Source organism: Eptesicus fuscus, chromosome 10 (genome assembly GCF_027574615.1).
Source record: "Eptesicus fuscus isolate TK198812 chromosome 10, DD_ASM_mEF_20220401, whole genome shotgun sequence".
Classification (NCBI taxonomy): Eukaryota; Metazoa; Chordata; class Mammalia; order Chiroptera; family Vespertilionidae; genus Eptesicus; species Eptesicus fuscus.
The window spans coordinates 12641241-12659172 of NC_072482.1; the positions used below are offsets into that span (position 1 = coordinate 12641241).

General features: G+C 47.8%; 1 pseudogene; it reads right to left on the reverse strand.

Annotated features, from left to right (window-relative positions):
* Nucleotides 1–7422: 7422 nt before the first annotated feature.
* Nucleotides 7423–9155, reverse strand: LOC129150536 (Krueppel-like factor 17; annotated as a pseudogene).
* Between the last annotated feature and the right edge of the window lie 8777 nt (nucleotides 9156–17932).

Here is a 17932-nt window from a genome sequence, read left to right on the forward strand (position 1 = left end):
CCTGGGTGGGACGGTGCAAGACAGCTCCAGATTTTATCACAGGTTAAGGCTGGTGCTTTAAAACATGAATTGTTGTCTGGACAGTGTGGCTCAGTGGTTGAGTGTCGACCCATGAACCAGGAAGTCAGGATTCCACTCCTGGTCAGGGCACATTCCCCAGGTTGTGGGCTCAATCCCCAGTAGGGGGAGTGCAAGAGGCAGCAGATCAATGATTCTCTCTCATCATTGATATTCTAGCCCTCTCTCCCTCTCCCTACCTCTCTCTGAAATCAGTAAAAACATATTTTTTAAAAAGCCAACAACTTGTGAATTTTTATTTCTGAAATTTTCCATTAATATTTTCAGACCATGGTCAACCTCCAATAACTAAAACCACAGGAAAGGAAGAAGGGGAAATTACTGGGACATTAATTTACTGAGAGCACAAATTGTGGTAAAATTGCTAAGAATTGTTTCATCTAAATGGTTTGAAACTTGTCAGAATAAAAAGCTGGACTTGAGAAGCTAGTCTGGTGGAAACGGGCCACACTGAGTGCTGTATAATAAAGAATTTGACTGGCTTTCATCCCTCATTCCTGGGAAAGAGACTAAGTCCTTGGACTTTCTCAAGTATTAGGAGTGATATTCATGGTAGGCCCTGATTTATACCAATGCGGTGATTCATGGTGGCCCTTAAGAAGTTTCAGGATTGAGGCTGGCCATGCCAGAAAAACCAACCGTGTGATGAAAGGGTTGGGGTTTTGAGCCGTGTGAGGTCTAGGGAATAGAGAGAGCCTGGAGATTGAGTTCAATTGCCAGCCAATGATTTAATCAACTGTGCCTGTGTCAGGAAGCCCCAGTAAAAACTCTGGACACAGAACTCAGTGGAGCCCCCTAATTGGCGAACACATTGAGGTGTCAGCGAGGTGACGTGTCCGGATTCCATGAGGAGAGGGCACAGAAGCTGTGCATTCAGGACCCTCCCGGACCTTGCCCTATGCGCCTCTTCCTATGGCTGGTCCTGCTGACTCATGCCCTCATAAAATTATTCATAAGAATGGCACTTTCCTGAGTTCTGTGAGTTGTTCTAGTGAATTATTGAACCTAAAGGGGTTTGTGGGAATCCCCAATTTTTACCCCGTCACTCAAAAGTGCCTGTGGCCTGGGAACCCTTCTGAACGTGCAGCTGGCATCTGAAGCAAGAGCAGTCTTGTTGGGGACCGGGCCCTGTAACTTGTGGGGTCTGTGTTTTGTTTTGTTTTGTTTTGTTTTTTCTTTTCTTTTTTTTAATTGATTTTTTACAGAAAGGAAGGGAGAGGGATAGAGAGTGAGAAACATAGAGAGAGAAACATTGATTGCCTCCTGCACACCCCCTACTGGGGATGTGCCTGCAACCAAGGTCATGCCCTTGACCGGAATCAAACCTGGGACCCTTGAGCCCGCAGGCCGATGCTCCATCACTGAGCCAAACCAGCTGGGGTTTTTAACAGAACTCTGAATGAAGGGCGAGCAATCGGGACATCTTGATGGCGCCTTGAAGACATCCCTCATCCCTATAGGCAGAGAGGGCACATAAGGCTGAGGACTGGCCCCAGGATGTCATTGGGTTGCCAAGTTGCAATGCTAATTCAATGCCCAACCCTCTAGTCTCTTAGGCTAAGATAAGGGCATTGATGGGAAATGGGTGGGACACTGAGATGGGATGGGGACATTTGGGCAGACATGGATTCCATGGCTGAATCCCCAAATTCTCCTGAAATAGTCTTGTCTGTGGAGACAACATCCTCTGTAGGTCTCCTGTCTCCCAGGACATCAGCCCCAGAGCCCTCCCGCCTCCATCCCTCCTTGGCTCCAGGCCCTTTGTGAGTTAGATCCCAGCACAGCCTGCACAGGCCCACGCTAAGAGGAGAATGCCCAGACAGACAGAGTTACAGGCCTTGCCAACTGGCCTTGGCAGGAGCCACGGGAACATGTGTGGGAAACAGACCCAGGAGGGTGGAATGTAAGGCTCAGCGTGGCCAAACTCATGGCCATGGATGCTCATCAGGACTTGGGATTTAATGTATTGGCTTGAGCACCTGGGAGAGGCATTAATAGTCTGCTGGTTTGGTTAATTAAAGCCTGAACTTCATGGTAGCCTGTAGTTAAGAAACTTGAAATACCAGAATTTCCCTGGCATACTATAGAGGAAGGAGTCTGAAATCTCAGAGAGATGGGAGCGATGGATTGGATTTATTCTGTGCAATCTGTTTAGCCACCTCTAGCCACATAGTTGAAGGGGGTCAGGAAAACACTCCTTTACCAAAGGATGTCGAAGTGCATTGGTGAGCGGCATCAGCATTCTAGATTTGCTCAGATGGCTGTCCTCTGTAGGCTGGTAATGCTATGGGGGGGGCGGCGCAGGAGGACCATTGGAACTGGATTCTCTGATCTCAGTGAGAATAATGGTATCCTGCTGATGTAAAGGCCAGGTGGTGATATTTTTTGGTTGTTTTTTTTTTTTAAATATATATTTTTATCGATTTTAGAGAGGAAGGGAGAGAGAGATAGAAACATCAAGGATGAGAGGGAATCATGAATCGACTGCCTCCTGCATGCCCCATACAGGGGATCAAGCCTGCAATCTGGGCATGTGCCCTGACTGGGAATCAAACCGTGACCTCCTGGTTCATAGGTCAACGCTCAACCACTGAGCCACACCAGCAGGGCCAGGTGGTGATGTTTAACAGCCAAAGGCAAGGTAACTACAAAGACCCACAATAAAGCGTGGGAAAGATTGGTCATCAGGTGGACACCGTGGCAGCTCTGTTGACCATGATCAGCCTCTTTCCCCAGGCACTCCAGGGCTTGTTCTGTCAACTATGGTGGCAGGGATGGAAGTTATGCTTTGTCTCAGTAGCATAGTCTTCCCCTCTCTGGGGCTAACCTGCTGTGGCCAGTGCTGAGTGTCCTTCCTACTCACAGCCCAATGCTGAGTCCCCCGTTGGGCACCATTCTCACCTGGTTGTAGATTGATTTGACTTGGCCTTGCTTGCATGGAAGGGCTGTGATTTATCTTTGCAAGAATAGACACATTCCAGGTATGCATTCACTTCTGCCTACTTTGCTTTTGTCAGCACCACCGTTCATGGACTTACAGAGTATCTTATCCATCCATCGCCACGGCAGGCCACACAACACCTCCTCCAACCATGGCATGCATTTTATAGCCAAGGAATCTGTCAAATGAGCTCATGCCCAAAGAATTTACTGGTCTTACCATGTGCCCCATGGTAAGCGCCTGGCTAAACAGAAGACTGGATTTCAGCAGAAGGCTCAGGGAGAGCAGAGCCGAGAAGCTACCCGTGCAAGGTGAAGGTGTCTTCCTTCAGGATGCAGGGTGTTCTTTCAACCAAAACCAGAGTCAAACTCATATACAACTGCCCACCCGGTGTGGCTCAGAGGTTGAGCGTTGACCTATGAACCAGGAGATCATGGTTTGATTCCCGGTCAGGGCACATGCCAGAGTTGAGGGCTCGATTCCCAGTGAATTTCTCTCATCACTGATGTTTCAATCTCTCCCTCTCTCTTCCTTCTTCTCTGAAATCAATAAAAATATATTTTTAAAAATCATATACAACCAAGATGTAGGGGTAGCAGTGGCCTCCTCACTATTATACTGAAAGTCTATAATTTTTGCTACCCATTTCCATAACCGTGGATGCAGGAAGTTTGGGAGAAACATTTCCACCACGGAACACATAGTACAGATGACTTGGAAGCTGAGATGGCTCCTTACCATTTCTTTTCTCTCTCTCCTTTTTTTTTTTTTTTTTACATTTTATATATTTTTTAACGTTTTATATAAGCCTTTGGACGGAAGATCAATGAACCCCAAACAGAAAAAACATAAAGTTCAAAACCAAAATTAAGCCCAGCTGGCATGGCTCAGTGGTTGAGCACCCACCTATGAACCAGGAGGTCACAGTTCAGTTCCCGGTCAGGGCACATGCCCAGGTTGAAGGCTCGATCCCCAGTGTGGGGTATGCAGGAGGCAGCCAATCAATGGTTCTCTCTCATCATTTCTATCTCTCTAACCCTCTCCCTACTCTCTGAAATCAATAAAAATATATTTTAAAAAACACATTAAACCAATCACTATATTGTTTAATAATAGATACATATGTGGTAAAAACAACAAATAAAAGCAAAGGCAAGATTAACCAAAATTCAGGATAGAGGTTACCTCTATGGAAGATGGGGGGATGTGATCAGAGGGGAGCTCAAAGGCTTCAAATGTATTAATTAGTACCCACTTTTCCTCAGGTGACATAAAAGGGTAGCTAAGTTTTATTATTATTCTTTAAATTGCATACATACAAAAATAATACTTTTGCATGTATAACTGACCATAAAAATAGAAAATAAACGAATGAAGTTCGTCCATTCTTCGGTGCTACCTATAATACAAGCCAAAAACCCGGGAGTCATCCTTGACCACGCCCTCAACCAAATCCCATTCATTATCACTCCTGAAGTTTTCTAATCTTCCACTTCCTCACCTAGTCCTTCGAGGGTCACCGGAGCACTGCACCCCCTCCTCTCCCCTAAGGCAGACAAAGAAACCATCTTTCGAATGTGATTATCACTTTAGTTTGAATCCACTCTTGCCAACTTGCTTATTGAGAAATAAGTAAATTGCCCAGGACCACACAGCCAGGAAATGGCAGGATTCAAAACCTACTGATCTTTCCCACCTTTCGTTGAACAAGATAATACTGGGAAAGGCTTAGCCCAAACCTGGCATAGATGGCTGATCACTGATAACGGACAGATGGGTTTCTTCTCCTCTTCTCTTCACCCCCTCACCACGGAAGGGACCTGGTGCCCAGGCGGGAATAAAAGAGATCTTCGGTGCTGGAAACCTGAGTCCTTGGGGCCAGTAATTGGGTCACAAAGGAGTGCCCTCTTGTCCCCACTTTAAAAAAAATATCATATCCACTCCCCTTGCTTGGAATTTTGGGTGGAGGACACCTGGAGGCCTGGCCCAGGTGCACTGGGCCATTAGAACAGACCAAGGTGGCACGAAGAACAGAGTGGGGCAGGGGGGCGGGGGGGGGAGGGGGAGAAGGCAGGCATAGCTAAGGTGCTGGGACTTCCCCAGCTGCCCAGAGTAAGTTAGAGGCCGCAGAGGTTCAGCTCTCTGCCTTGGCGGCATGTTCAGAATTGTGTTATCTTTCTGCCCCACAGCAGGCACGACCCAGGGTAGACATCCAGGAAACGGGAAGGCTGGCTCTTCAGGTCTGACCCGGGCACCTCCTTGAGAAGTCTTTTCCCTGGCACACCGCTGCTGTTCCCGTGCCACCCACCACGAAGCCCCTCCGCTGTGACGCTCTCTGAATCGCAGGCTTAAAAATATTTGCTGCATCTGGTCAGTGTGGCTCAGTTCACGGAACATGGTCCTGTGCACTGAGAAGCTGCCGGTTCGATTCCCAGTCATGGCACATCCCCAAGGTGGGGCTCAATCCCTTGTCAGGGCGCATACGCCTGTCTGACCTTCCCCTTTAGGTGCTCCTCCTCTCCATGGCCGCTGCACCTAGGTGGACCTCTCAGCCCCTAGACCAGATGGTTCCTGGACCACAGGAGCCAGTGCTGATTCATCTCACTATGGCCTCACCCGTCAGTGCTTGGCATCAGAGTAGGCACAGGCAGCATCTGTGGAAGGCATCATATCTTATCTTAGTGAAGAGAGGTACCTCTGGAGTAGACAGATCCCGGTTGGGATTCCAGCTCTGCCACTTGAGAGCTCACTTGAGAGTGTGGGTAAATTCCTTTCTATTAGTTTGCTGGTCAGAAAAATGGCTGGCTGAGAAATCCAGAAATGAGGTGTTGAACTACCTGGTTGAGTTGTCAGGAGAGCCATTATGCTCAGGTAGCTGGTATCTGAGCTCTGTAAGGAGGAGGCGAAGTTACTGTCCGTTTGTCCTTCTCTGCCCCAGTCTATTGTCCTCCACCCCCAAGTCACCTGGAAAACAGAGCCTAAAACAAGAACGAAGTACCAATGTTTTATTTGGATGGTGTAAACCCAAGGCACTGAGAGGGAGAAAATAAAAGCAAGGCAGGGAGAGTGGAGGTAATGCGAGGTGATAGCAGGTGGAATCCTGCCACCACAAGCCTTGAAGCACAGCAGGTGTGCTCACTAGGGAGATCGCCCCGTTGGCTGTACTGTTTGGAGAGACAGCGCCTTGCAGCAATTCAGGGAAGGGAGGGAAGAAGAGGGAATTTATCTGCTCGGGTCTCTCCCAACTCTCATTAGTCAAATGTTACCCAAGAGGATTAACTCCCCTACACCTCTGTGTTGCTAGTGGCCAGTTGAGATGCCAGATCCCATGCAGCTGCGGTGGGGCATTCCATCCAAGTCTGAAAGTGGTGGGAGGAGACAGAAACTCTGGGCACATGGCTGATGAGTGCTGGACAATCTGATTCAATACAGAAGATGTGTCCCAAACAGGCCAAGAGTACTTTTCTCACCAGAAGCCCTTTCCCAAGGTCACGTGGCTAGTAAGTGGCAAATTCAGGATTTGAACATAGCCTGGCTCTGGAAACTGTGGAAGATTACGATAAGGAACTTGGATTTTTTTTTTGTAGCAGGCAAAGGAGAGTCACTGAAAGGTTTCAAGTTGGGGAGTGACATAAAGAGCTTTAAAATATATATATATATATATATATATATATATATATATATATATATATTATTGATTTCAGAAAGGAAGGGAGACAGAGAGAGAAAAACATCAATGATGAGAGAGAATCTTTGATCAACTGCCTCCTGCTTGCCCCCTACTGGGGGAATTGAACCTGCAACCCCGGGCATGTTCCTTTGACTGGAATCAAACCCAGGACCCTTCAGTTCACAGGCCGATGCCTATCCACTGAGCCAAACCAGCTAGGGCTTTTTTTTTTTTTTTAACCCTTAGGGCAGATAGCTTCCCTTCAGCTTTAATTCCTCAGGCCTTGGGAAAATTCCCAGGATTCTAATAGCTTTCTTTAGAAATAAATTATTAATTTGAGAGAGAGAGAGACACAGAGAGAAACATCAATTTGTTGTTTCACTTATTTATGCATTCATTGGTTGCTTCTTCTTGTATGTGCCCTGACTGGAAATCGAATCAACAACCTTGGTGTATTGAAACAATGGTAACTAACTGAGCTGCCTCCAGAACTTTTTAGTTAAGCTCCCAATCTCTACTTTGCTTCATCTTTCCATGTAGCTAAACTCAGCAACAGTAGGTGGCCCCAAAGAGACAAGGGCACCCAAGACAGCTTTTGAAGAGTCCCTGACGGGGGCCCAGCTCATATGGGCTTCATTCAACACTGGCTCATAATCATTCTCTAAAGAGACAGCTGGTCAGAGGCAGGCAGGATCTGGGTGGAGAAGCCAAGTGAGGGGAAGAGGAGATGGACCTAAAGGTCAGGAGCAGGAGGACCAGCCATCTGTTCATCGTTGGCCTGTGGATTGGGGGATCCTGGCGCCCGCAGGTGTGTCCTTTGGTATTGCCTGAGATGGTCAGATCTCACCAATTCTTGGCCAAACTGATCACATGTATGTGGCCGGTAGCTGGTGTGTATCTACATATGTCGTCCAAGCTCATCAGAACGGAAGAAAGACCACGTACGAACTTCGCACTCACATTTGTAGGGCCTGTCACGTGTGTGTGTGCGTTGGTGATTCAGGAGGTGGGAGCGCTTGGTGTAAGCTTTCCCACAGTTCTCATGCTGGGAGCCCTTTCCGGGACCCTGCATGTCTGCTCTGCTCTTTGGGGAGCAGGTGTGGGCTGCTCAGGGAGGAAGGGGTCTTCCTGAGAGGCTGGCTGGCTAACAAAAGAGTCCTGGGATTCTAACGGCAGCAATAATGGGGACCCCACTGGGGCCATCCCACCGTTGTGAGGATCTCTGGGGGACAACATCTGAGCCAAAGAAGGGAGCCCTGCCTGGCCCCCAGCAGAAGGCATGGTTGGGGCAATAGCATTCTAGATTAAAGAGTCTCTATTAGAAGGTACTGTGGGGGCCAGAATAATGCATTACTGGTGTCCTTTGTGACTGGGACATTGTGACTGGTGGCCCATTGGGGGCATGCTTACATTCCCACTGAAGGTCATGGCCTTCCCTGGAATATTGGGCTCTCCTAAGGACTCATCTGGGGCCCCTTGAAGATCATCATTCCTGGTGGAGAGGGAGACACTCCCCGACAGTAAGCCATCTGGGAAGGAGGGAGTCATTGGGGGCAGTAGTCACACCGCGCTCAAGCAGAAGCACCTTGAACCGTCGCCCCATTTCCTTTGCATTCTGCCTGGGCTCCTGAGCAGAAGCCAGGGGGTCCTCTCCAGCTGTGGACCCTGAAGGATGTGTGGAATGCCTGCTGACCCTCGCCATTCCCATTTCTCACTCCACCGAACCAACAGGTAGAGAAGGGGGTCGCCGTCATGTCTGGTTGATTAATCCCCAGCACCAGGGAAACTGGGTTGTGACGGCACAGTAGAGGTTGGCACTAGATCTGGAGCCCAAGGGACTCACCGAAGGGCCTCGTCACCACCCTCTGCCCAGGGCCCTGGTCAACAGAAACCTTTAGCAACCCAAGAGAGCCGAGACCGCCACGGACTCAGACCCTCCAAGTGACACACCTGCCCAGCCAAGGTGCTGGCAAAGGGCACGGAGAGTGTGTCCTGGGGGGTGAAAGCAGGTGGCTACGATGATACATTCAGGACGCATGCCCCCCATTTCCCCTGCTGACTTCTGGGAAGAGCTTTGGCTGAGTTCTGGGGGTGCCCAGTTGAAACCCCCCTCCATCACAGAGCAGCTGATGGGACACTGTGTCCTCTGTGCTGGGGACAGGGGCTTTGTAATTTGGACCAAGGACAAGAGGAGCTTCCCTGTGATTCACCCTCCTCCGCCCCAGCCCTGCCGACCCCGCGCCCTGGTGAGCTGAGCGACAACAGGGGACTCGGGACTCACACCCTCCGTTTCGGGATCAGAAGATGGGAGGATGGTGAAGTCGGGAAATGTATTCTCCTTTTGCTCTCCCTGCGGGGTCCACACTGACTACATCCACTGACTGAGGTCACAGCTGTTGTCTGGCACCCTCTCCACCCACCTCTCTCTGGCTCGGGGTTCCTGTAGCTGCTCCCTCTCCTCCCCATGTCAGACCGCAGGTGCTGACACCCCACCATTACTTGCCACGGGTGCTGTAGCAGCCCCGGGGGTTTCTCTGTGCCCTGCCCACACTTTGTGAACAGTTCCCTTATTAAACTCTCTTCACGTCACCCAGCTGTGTTCCTGCCAGGGCCCTGGGACAGGCAGGATATGTTTTAGTTAGGATTCATTTCAGAAGGAAGAGCAGAAAAGTTCAAATAACCATGGTATACAGAAGGTAAAAGCTTGTCTTTTTATAATAAATTAAACTTAGTGTTAAAAACAAACAAACAAACCCAAAGCTAGTGTGGCGGCTCCATGAACACACTGCATATACTTTTTCATCCTTTTTGAATTAACATCAGAACTGTTTTCCCACATCATGACAAACTCTTCATAAAGGAACCCTCCATCAGGAGTGATGATTTTCAAGTGGCTCAAGTCTCATCTTCTAAGTCACCTTTCCTGCTGATCACTCCAACTCTAGAAGAATCATCTCCTCCTCCCAGGACCCCACTCTCTACCCCTGTGCATGTGCGCGCACACACACACACACACACACACACACACCCGGACACACACACACACACACACACACACACACACACAGATACACACACAGAGACACACACAGACACACACAGAGACACAGACACACACACACACAGATACACACACAGACACACACACACACACACACACACAGACACACACACACACACACACACACACACACAGACACACACAGAGACACACACACACACCCCGGACACACACACACACACACACACACACACACACACACAGAGATACACACACAGAGACACACACACACACACACAGAGACACAGACACACACACACACACACACACACACACACCCCGGACACACACACACACACACACACACAGACACACCCAGACACACAGACACACAGACACACACACACACACACAGAGATACACACACACACACACACACACACAGAGACACACACACACACACACACACAGACACACACACACACACGTACCAGCCCTGGCATCTCACTGTCCAAGTCCTGTACATGTTTATGAGCCTGTCTCCTTCCTTGACTGCAGGTCTTATCCCCAGCACCAATTCCTGGCACAAAACAGAGACCAATGAATCGGTTTGGATGAAAGCACGTTTTAAGGCCCACATTTAAAAAAAAAATACATTTTTATTGATTTCAGAGAGGAAGGTAGAGGGAGAGAGAGATAGAAACATCAGTGATGAGAGAGAATCATCAATGGGCTGCCTCCTTCACGCCCCACACTGGGGATTGAGCCCACAACCCGGGCATGTGCCCTTGACTGGAACCGAACCTGGGACCCTTCAGTCTGCAGGCTGATGCTCTATCCACTGAGCCAAACCATCTAGGGCTTAAGGCCCACATTTAAAAAAAATTTGTTTTGCCCTAGCGGCTAGGGCAAACTCATTAGTCGACAGAACCAAATATCAACAGTACAACAATTGAAATTTCTTTTGAGAGCCAAATTTTTTAAACTTAAACTTCTTCTAATGCCACTTCTTCAAAATAGACTCACCCAGGTCGTGGTATTTTGTGGAAGAGCCACACTCAAGGGGCCAAAGAGCTGCATGTGGCTCGCGAGCCGCAGTTTGCCATCACGGCCCTAGCCGGTTTGGCTCAGTGGATAGAGCGTCAGCCTGCGGACTGAAGGGTCCCAGGTTCGATTCCAGTCAAGGGCATGTACCTGGGTTGTGGGCTCGTGCTCTCTCATCATTGATGTTTCTATCATCTCTCTCTCCCTCTCGCATCCTCTCTGAAATCAATAAAAAATATTTTTTAAATAAATAAATTTTTTTTTTGCTTTAGAGAGAGCCATTGATTTGTCGTCCCACTTATTTATGCATTCATTGGTTGATTCTTGTCTGTGCCCTGACAGGGGATTGAATGAGCAACCTTGAAGTATCAGGGACAACACCCTAACCAACTGAGCTATCCAGCCAGGGCGAGGCCCACACATTTCATCAGGTAGATGCACCCTCGCTTATTAGCTATTTCCTTATTGAGCATTTAGGGGATTTTTACTGTTTATTATAAATATTACTAGAGGCCCGGTGCACGAAATTCGTGCACGGAGGGAGGTTGTACCCCAGCCTGTACCCTCTCAGCCCAGCCTGTACCCTCTCCAATCTGGGACCCCTCAAGGGATGTCCGACTGCCCGTTTAGGCCCGATCCCACTGGGATCGGGCCTAAACGGGCAGTCGGACATCCCTCTCACAATCCAGGACTGCTGGCTCCCAACTGCTTGCCTGCCTGCCTTCCTGATTGCCCCTAACCGCTTCTGCCTGCCTCTCACAATCCAGGACTGCTGGCTCCCAACTGCTTGCTTGCCTGCCTTCCTGATTGCCCCTAACTGCTTCTGCCTGCCAGCCTGATCACACCCTAACCACTCTGCTGCCAGCCTGTTTGCCCTCAACTTCCCTCCTCTGCCGGCCTGGTCACCCCTAACTGCCCTCTCCCGCAGGGTTGATCACCTCCAACTGCCCTCCCTTGCAGGCTTAGTCCCTCTCAACTGCCCTCCCTTGCAGGCCGGGTGCCTCCCAACTGCCCTCTCCTGCTGGCCATCTTGTGGTGGCGATCCTGTGTCCACATGGGGGCAGGATCTTTGACCACATGGGGGCAGCTATATTGTGTGTTGCAGTGATGATCAATCTGCATAGTACTCTTTTATTAGATAGGATAGAGGCCTGGTACAGGGGTGGGGGCCAGCTAGTTTGCCATGAAGGGTGTCCCTGATCAGGGTGGGGTACCCTTGGGGCGTGGGGTGGCCTGAGCGAGGGGCCTGTGGTGGTTTGCAGGCTGGCCAAGCCCCCTGGCAACGCAAGCAGAGGCCCTGGTATCTGGAATTTATTTTCCTTCTACAATTGAAACTTTGTAGCCTGGAGCAGAGCCAAGCCTGGGGCTCCCTCCGAGGCCCGAAGCCATTTGTGTTGGGGTTATAATTGAAACTTTGTTGCCTTAAGCGGGTGGGCCCGGCCAGGGTGTGTGGAAAGCTTTGCTTCCCCTGTTGCCGGCGGCAACCCTGGCCTGCTCTCTCAAGCTCCATTCTGCCGCCATTTGTTTGAATTTGTTTACCTTCTAAAATTGAAACTTTGTAGCTTGAGTGGAGGCTTAGGCCTGCAACGGCTGGCAGAAAGCTTGGCTTCCTCTGTTACCTAGGAAACCTTGCTCTCTGTGGCTGTAGCCATCTTGGTTTGGGTTAATTTGCATGCTCGCTCTGATTGGATGGTGGGCGTGGCTTGTGGGTGTGGCTTGTGGGTGTGTCGGAGGTATGGTCAATTTGCATATTTGTCTATTATTATATAGGATTGTTGGGTTTTTATTTGACCAATGAATAGGTGCCCCTGTCGGTGTTACTGGAAGAGACTTCTTAATAATTTAGCACATACACATGCTGACCCCTGTTTGCCCCTCTGGCTACATTTTCTTTTTTTTTATTTTGGCTACATTTTCTAAGTGGATATGAAGGGCGCACACTCAGTAATTGTTTGGTAATATCCACAACCTTCTCTGTAAGCGCGGCTACTTCCCTTCATTTTCTCTTTCACATCCTATGCACTCATCGCAGGCTAACACGGGCCCTCCGTTTTCTACCTGTGCGGATAAAAAAAAGTGGGGGGCCGGACACTCAGATGAGTATTCACATTTAATTTCACTCTCCCAAAAATCGCATGAAAAGAGCTTTGGAGAGAGGCAGGCCTGTAAACACACCTGGCTCCCCCGCTGGCCTGCTAGAGAATCCTCAGCGGTGCAACCTGGCATTTCTGAGCCTCAGTTTCCTGGACCGTACGACCGGGATGAGGATGCCCTGGTGACGGGGTGGCTCTGCGGACTAAATGAGATGTCTGTGAACAGGCCTGGCTCTTCGCAGCCGGTGGCCAGTGGCAGGCTCAGTCCCAAGTGAGGAGCTCAGCGCAGGATTCAACTGGGGAGCTCAGGCAGCTATCGGGACATCCTCCCCGCCCTGGGCTAGAGCATCTTTAGGACCAGTGGGGTCCTGGAAGGAGGGAACCCCTGTGTGAGCAGACAGAGTCAGCTCCCTATGGCCAGGGAGCTATGCAAGGTGCCCCAAGCAGTGGGGGGGGGGGGGGTCCCCACCTTCCTCTCCCTGGGAAGGTCTTGAAACCCATCTGTAATGTGGTAACCTCCCCGGGCTGGAGGGCGGGAGAGTCGTTGGGGACACCTGCCTCCGCCCCTCCCCCTCTCAGTGGGAACCCAGTGACTGAGCACCTGGCTCCGCAGCTCCTGGGAACACGCGGCGGCAGAGGCTTCCAGGCTGCCCTGCAGGAAAGAGGCGGAGCGGAGCCCAGACCGGAGGCGCTTTCCTCGGGACATCCGAGGGTGCAATCAGCATGAGGATTAAAAATAATCATGGGAAAAATCATGGGGACTATTAAAGTAATCAAAGGGAAATGAAGGGAAGCCGGCACCAGAATAAAGAAATCAGAGCCAGAAAGACATAAACCCGGCAATGTAAAAGACATTAACACGCAATAAAAACGTCTCCCAAATAATGGGGACGGGGAGGACTATTCAATTAATAACCTTGGAATAATCGATTAGTTCTCTGGGGGGGAATTAGATAGACATCTTCTATCATACAGCAAAATTAACTCCTGATGGAGTTAAGTTGGGGGTGCAGAGAGCAGAGAGTAAACGCACAAAAAGACAATAGAAGTGAGACTGTGTCCTGGCTGGGCGGGGCTGGGGGTGGGGGGCTAAGTTGGTTCGAGTGTGGTGCTAATGCACCAAGGTTGCGATTCAATCCCTGGCCAGGGCACATGCAAGAATCAACCAGTGAGTGCTCGGATGCGTGGAACAACAGATCCATGCTTCTCTCCCTCTCTCTCTCTCTCTCTCTCTCTCAAATCAATTTTTTTTAAAAAGTGAGATTATATCAATTCACTGGAAGGGGGAGCAGACTCTCTAGACTTAAAAGGCACGAGATAAATCCCGATAGGGAAGATGGATATATTGGTTCATACGAAACAAAAAAACTGCATGTTAAGAAAAAAAAAAAGTGAAATTTGCACAGCTGCTGTGGCTCAGTGGTTGAACATCGCCCTATGAAACAAGAGGTTACGGCTCGATTCCTGGTCACATGCCCAGGTTGCGGGCTTGATCCCTAACCTGCAGCATGCAGGAGGCAGCCGTTTCAATGATTCTCTCTCATCACTGATCTCTCTCTCTCTCTCTCTCTCTCTCTCTCTCTCTCTCTCTCTTCCTCTCTCTCTCTTCCTCTCTGAAATCAATAAAAAAAATGTATTTTTTAAAAAGTGAAATTAAAAGTAGTCAGTTAATTGGGAGACGAGTCCAGCCAAGTGCAATATACAAAGGGCTGGTGTCTTTCACATGTGAAAGCTCTTACAAAGGCATTGGCATTACAGGACGACAGTAAACAGACAATACAGTGAAGGGAACAATTAAGTGAGGACATCATGTTGTGACCAGAGAAGTCATATACTATTTTTAAATGATTAAATTAGGATAGTTTTCCTTGTCCTTTTTTTCCCCCCAAGAAATGCCAAATACTGATGGGGATGAAGTGGGCTTGTCATGCATGGTGGTAGGGTATAGATTTTTTTTTTCCAGTTTTTTATTTTATTTCAAGAAAAGTGATTTTTAAATATAATAATGTTACATGCAATAAACCTTAATATTTCACAAAAAATGATCTTAACTATAATAATGTTACATGCAAATAAACACCAATTATTCAAGAAAAATGATCTTACATATAATAATAGTACATGCAATAAACATTATTATTTTAAGAATAAAAGGATTTTAAGTATAATAATATTACCAAACCTGTACTAACATAGTATGATATCATAAAAATTATAGGGAATATTAAAAACCTGCAAATAACAGGATTAATTCTTTTATATTCTAGAATATTTTCTCCCCTTCTGGCTCTATTTTTGTTCATCAGTTTATGTTGTTCATTATATTCCACAAATGAGTGAGATTATATTATATTTATCTTTCTCCAACTGGCTTATTTTGCTTAGCATGATGCTTTTAAAATCTATTTTGTCGGATATGAGTATTGCTACTCCAGCTTTTTTTTTCTTTTCCATTTGCATAGAAATTTTTTTTCCATCCCTTCACTTTCATCCTGTGTGTGTCTTTTGTTTTGAGGTGGGTCTCTTGTAGACAGCATATAGTTGGGTCATGATTTTGTATCCATTCAGCTACCCTACACCTTTTGATTGGAGCATTTAATCTATTTACATTTAGGGTTATTATTGAGAGGTACTTATTTATAGCCATTTTAATTCTGTATGGCTAGGTTTCTCTCTCTGTTTTTTCTCAGCAATCCCTTACAGCAATCCCTTTAGCATTTCTTGTAATGCTGGCTTGCTGGTGATGAATTCCTTTAGTCTTTTTGGGTCCGGGAAGCTCTCTATCTGACCGTTGATTTTGAATGGAGGCTATTTTGAATGATAGCCTCGCTGGTTATAGTAATCTTGGTTTCAAATCCTTGCTTTCTATTACCTTGAGTACTTCATGCCATTCCCTTCTGGCCTGTAGAGTTTCTGATGAGAAATCAGATGTCAGCTTTATGGGAACTCCTTTGTAGGTAACAGCTTTATTTTCTCTTTTGGCCTTTAAGATTCTCTCTTTGTCTTAATTTTTGGCATTTTAATTATGATGTGTCCTGGTGTGGGTCTGTTTGGGTTCTTCTTGCTTGGGGTTCTCTGTACCTCCTGAACTTGTGTGACTTTTTCCTTTACCAGGTTAGGGGAGTTTTCTATCATTATTTCTTCAAACACCTTCTTTATTCCTTTCTCCCTTGCTGCCTCTTCTGGCACAACTACTATTCTAATATTGCTATGTTTCACATTGTCCCACAGCTCCCTTAAGCTGTCCTCCTGTTTTTGAATTGTTTTTCCTTTTTGGTTCTCTAATTGAGTGATATGTTCAACTCTGTCTTCTAATTCACTGATTCAATCCTCAGCTTCCCCTAATCTGCTGTGTATTCCTTCCAATGTGTTCTTCATCTGTGTTATGTCATTCTTTATCTCAGACTGTTTTTTCCTCATAGTTACTATATCTTTTTTCATACTGTAGAGCATTTTTAATATCATTACTCTGAACTCTGTTTCAGATAAATTTCTTATCTCTGCTTCATTTATCTCTTCTTCTGGATAATTTGCTAGTTCTTTCATTTGGGGGTTGTCTCTTTGTATCCTCATTTTGGTTGTCTGTTTGGGTTTGTGACTATGTAATAGGTATATCCTCTATTCCTCTCAATCTCTAGTGCAGGACAGTGTTAAAGGCTGTTTCTGACTAATTGGATCAGGCTAAGACTCAACGCCTCCAGAGACCGCCTCTGCCTACAGACTAATAGGATTCCGACTTGAATTGCCCTCAGGTGTGGCCAGAGTTTTTTTTCAACAGGGTGAAGCAGTTGCTTCTGCCTGGAGGCTAATTGTTACTTTTAATCTCTTAAGTGGCCTCAGAGCAAGGTGTTTTCCAATAGGGTGTGTCGACTATCTCCCCGCCACAGGCAAGGCAGATGTCTACCTGGGAAAGATGTCCTCCACTGTGTGAGGGAATGGAAACTTGGTGTGTCTGCCTTCTGAGATCTATCCCCAAAGTCCCATTCCTGGGTTCTGCTCTCACAGCTCTAGTCCACTTCACCCTCCCTCTGCCAGAGCACAAGGTGGGTGCCTCCACAGGGAATCTTTGTGCATTGGCCCTTTAAGAGCATGCCCGAACTTTCAGCTACCACTCCCTGGCAGACAGCAGCCCACTGCTTTTCACAGCTAGAGGTTATGTGGGTACCCTCCTCAGTTTGGTGCTCTCTGTTGGAGAGCCCAGCTTCAGGATTAGATCCCAGAGTTCTCAGTGGCACCTCCCCTGCCCCCCTCCCACAGCTTAGATATCTCTCCGGACTTCAGTTGCCCTCTGTGGGTGCACTGCCAGCCCATTTGCGCCTCCGCCCCTCATACCACACTCTAGGCCAGTGGTCAGCAAACTCATTGGTCAACAGAGCCAAATATCAACAATTCAACGATTGAAATTTCTTTTGAGAGCCGAAAACTGACTTCTGCGCATGGGCCATGAAGTTTCAATCGCATTGTACGTGCGTGCCCGCACGTGATATTTTGTGGAAGAACCACACACATTCAAGGGGCGAAAGAGCCCCATGTGGTTCATGAGCCGCGGTTTGCAGACCACTGCTCAATGCCTTCTCCACCTTTGGTCCTTGGGTATCAGGGTTCTCTCCTGTGAGTTTTCCGTTGATTATTCAGAAACCTTTCAGGATTTCAGTTGTAATTCCATCTTCTTCCTGGGAGCATGTCGGTGCAGCATCCTCCTACTCTGCCATCATTTTTAATCCAGCCCCAACCCCATTTCTACTAACTTTTTCTGTGGAGTATAGATACGCACAGCGGATGTGTATCAGGGAGTTTTAAAACACAGAGGCCTTAAGTGATAGCCTAGTCATTAGGGAAATGCAAATGGACACCTTAGTGAGATAGCACTTCACACCCATTAGGAAGGCCACTATCAAATTAAAATACGATTAGCACCCAGGCCAGATTGACTCCATGATTGGAGACTCGACCTTTGGATCAAAAGGTCTCAGGATTGATACCCAGTCAAGAGCATATTACTGTTGTGGGATTGATGCTAGGTCCCAATCAGGGTGTGTGTATGTGAAAATCAAATGATCGCTCTGTCTCTCTCTCTCCTCTCCCTACATATCACTCTCTCTAAA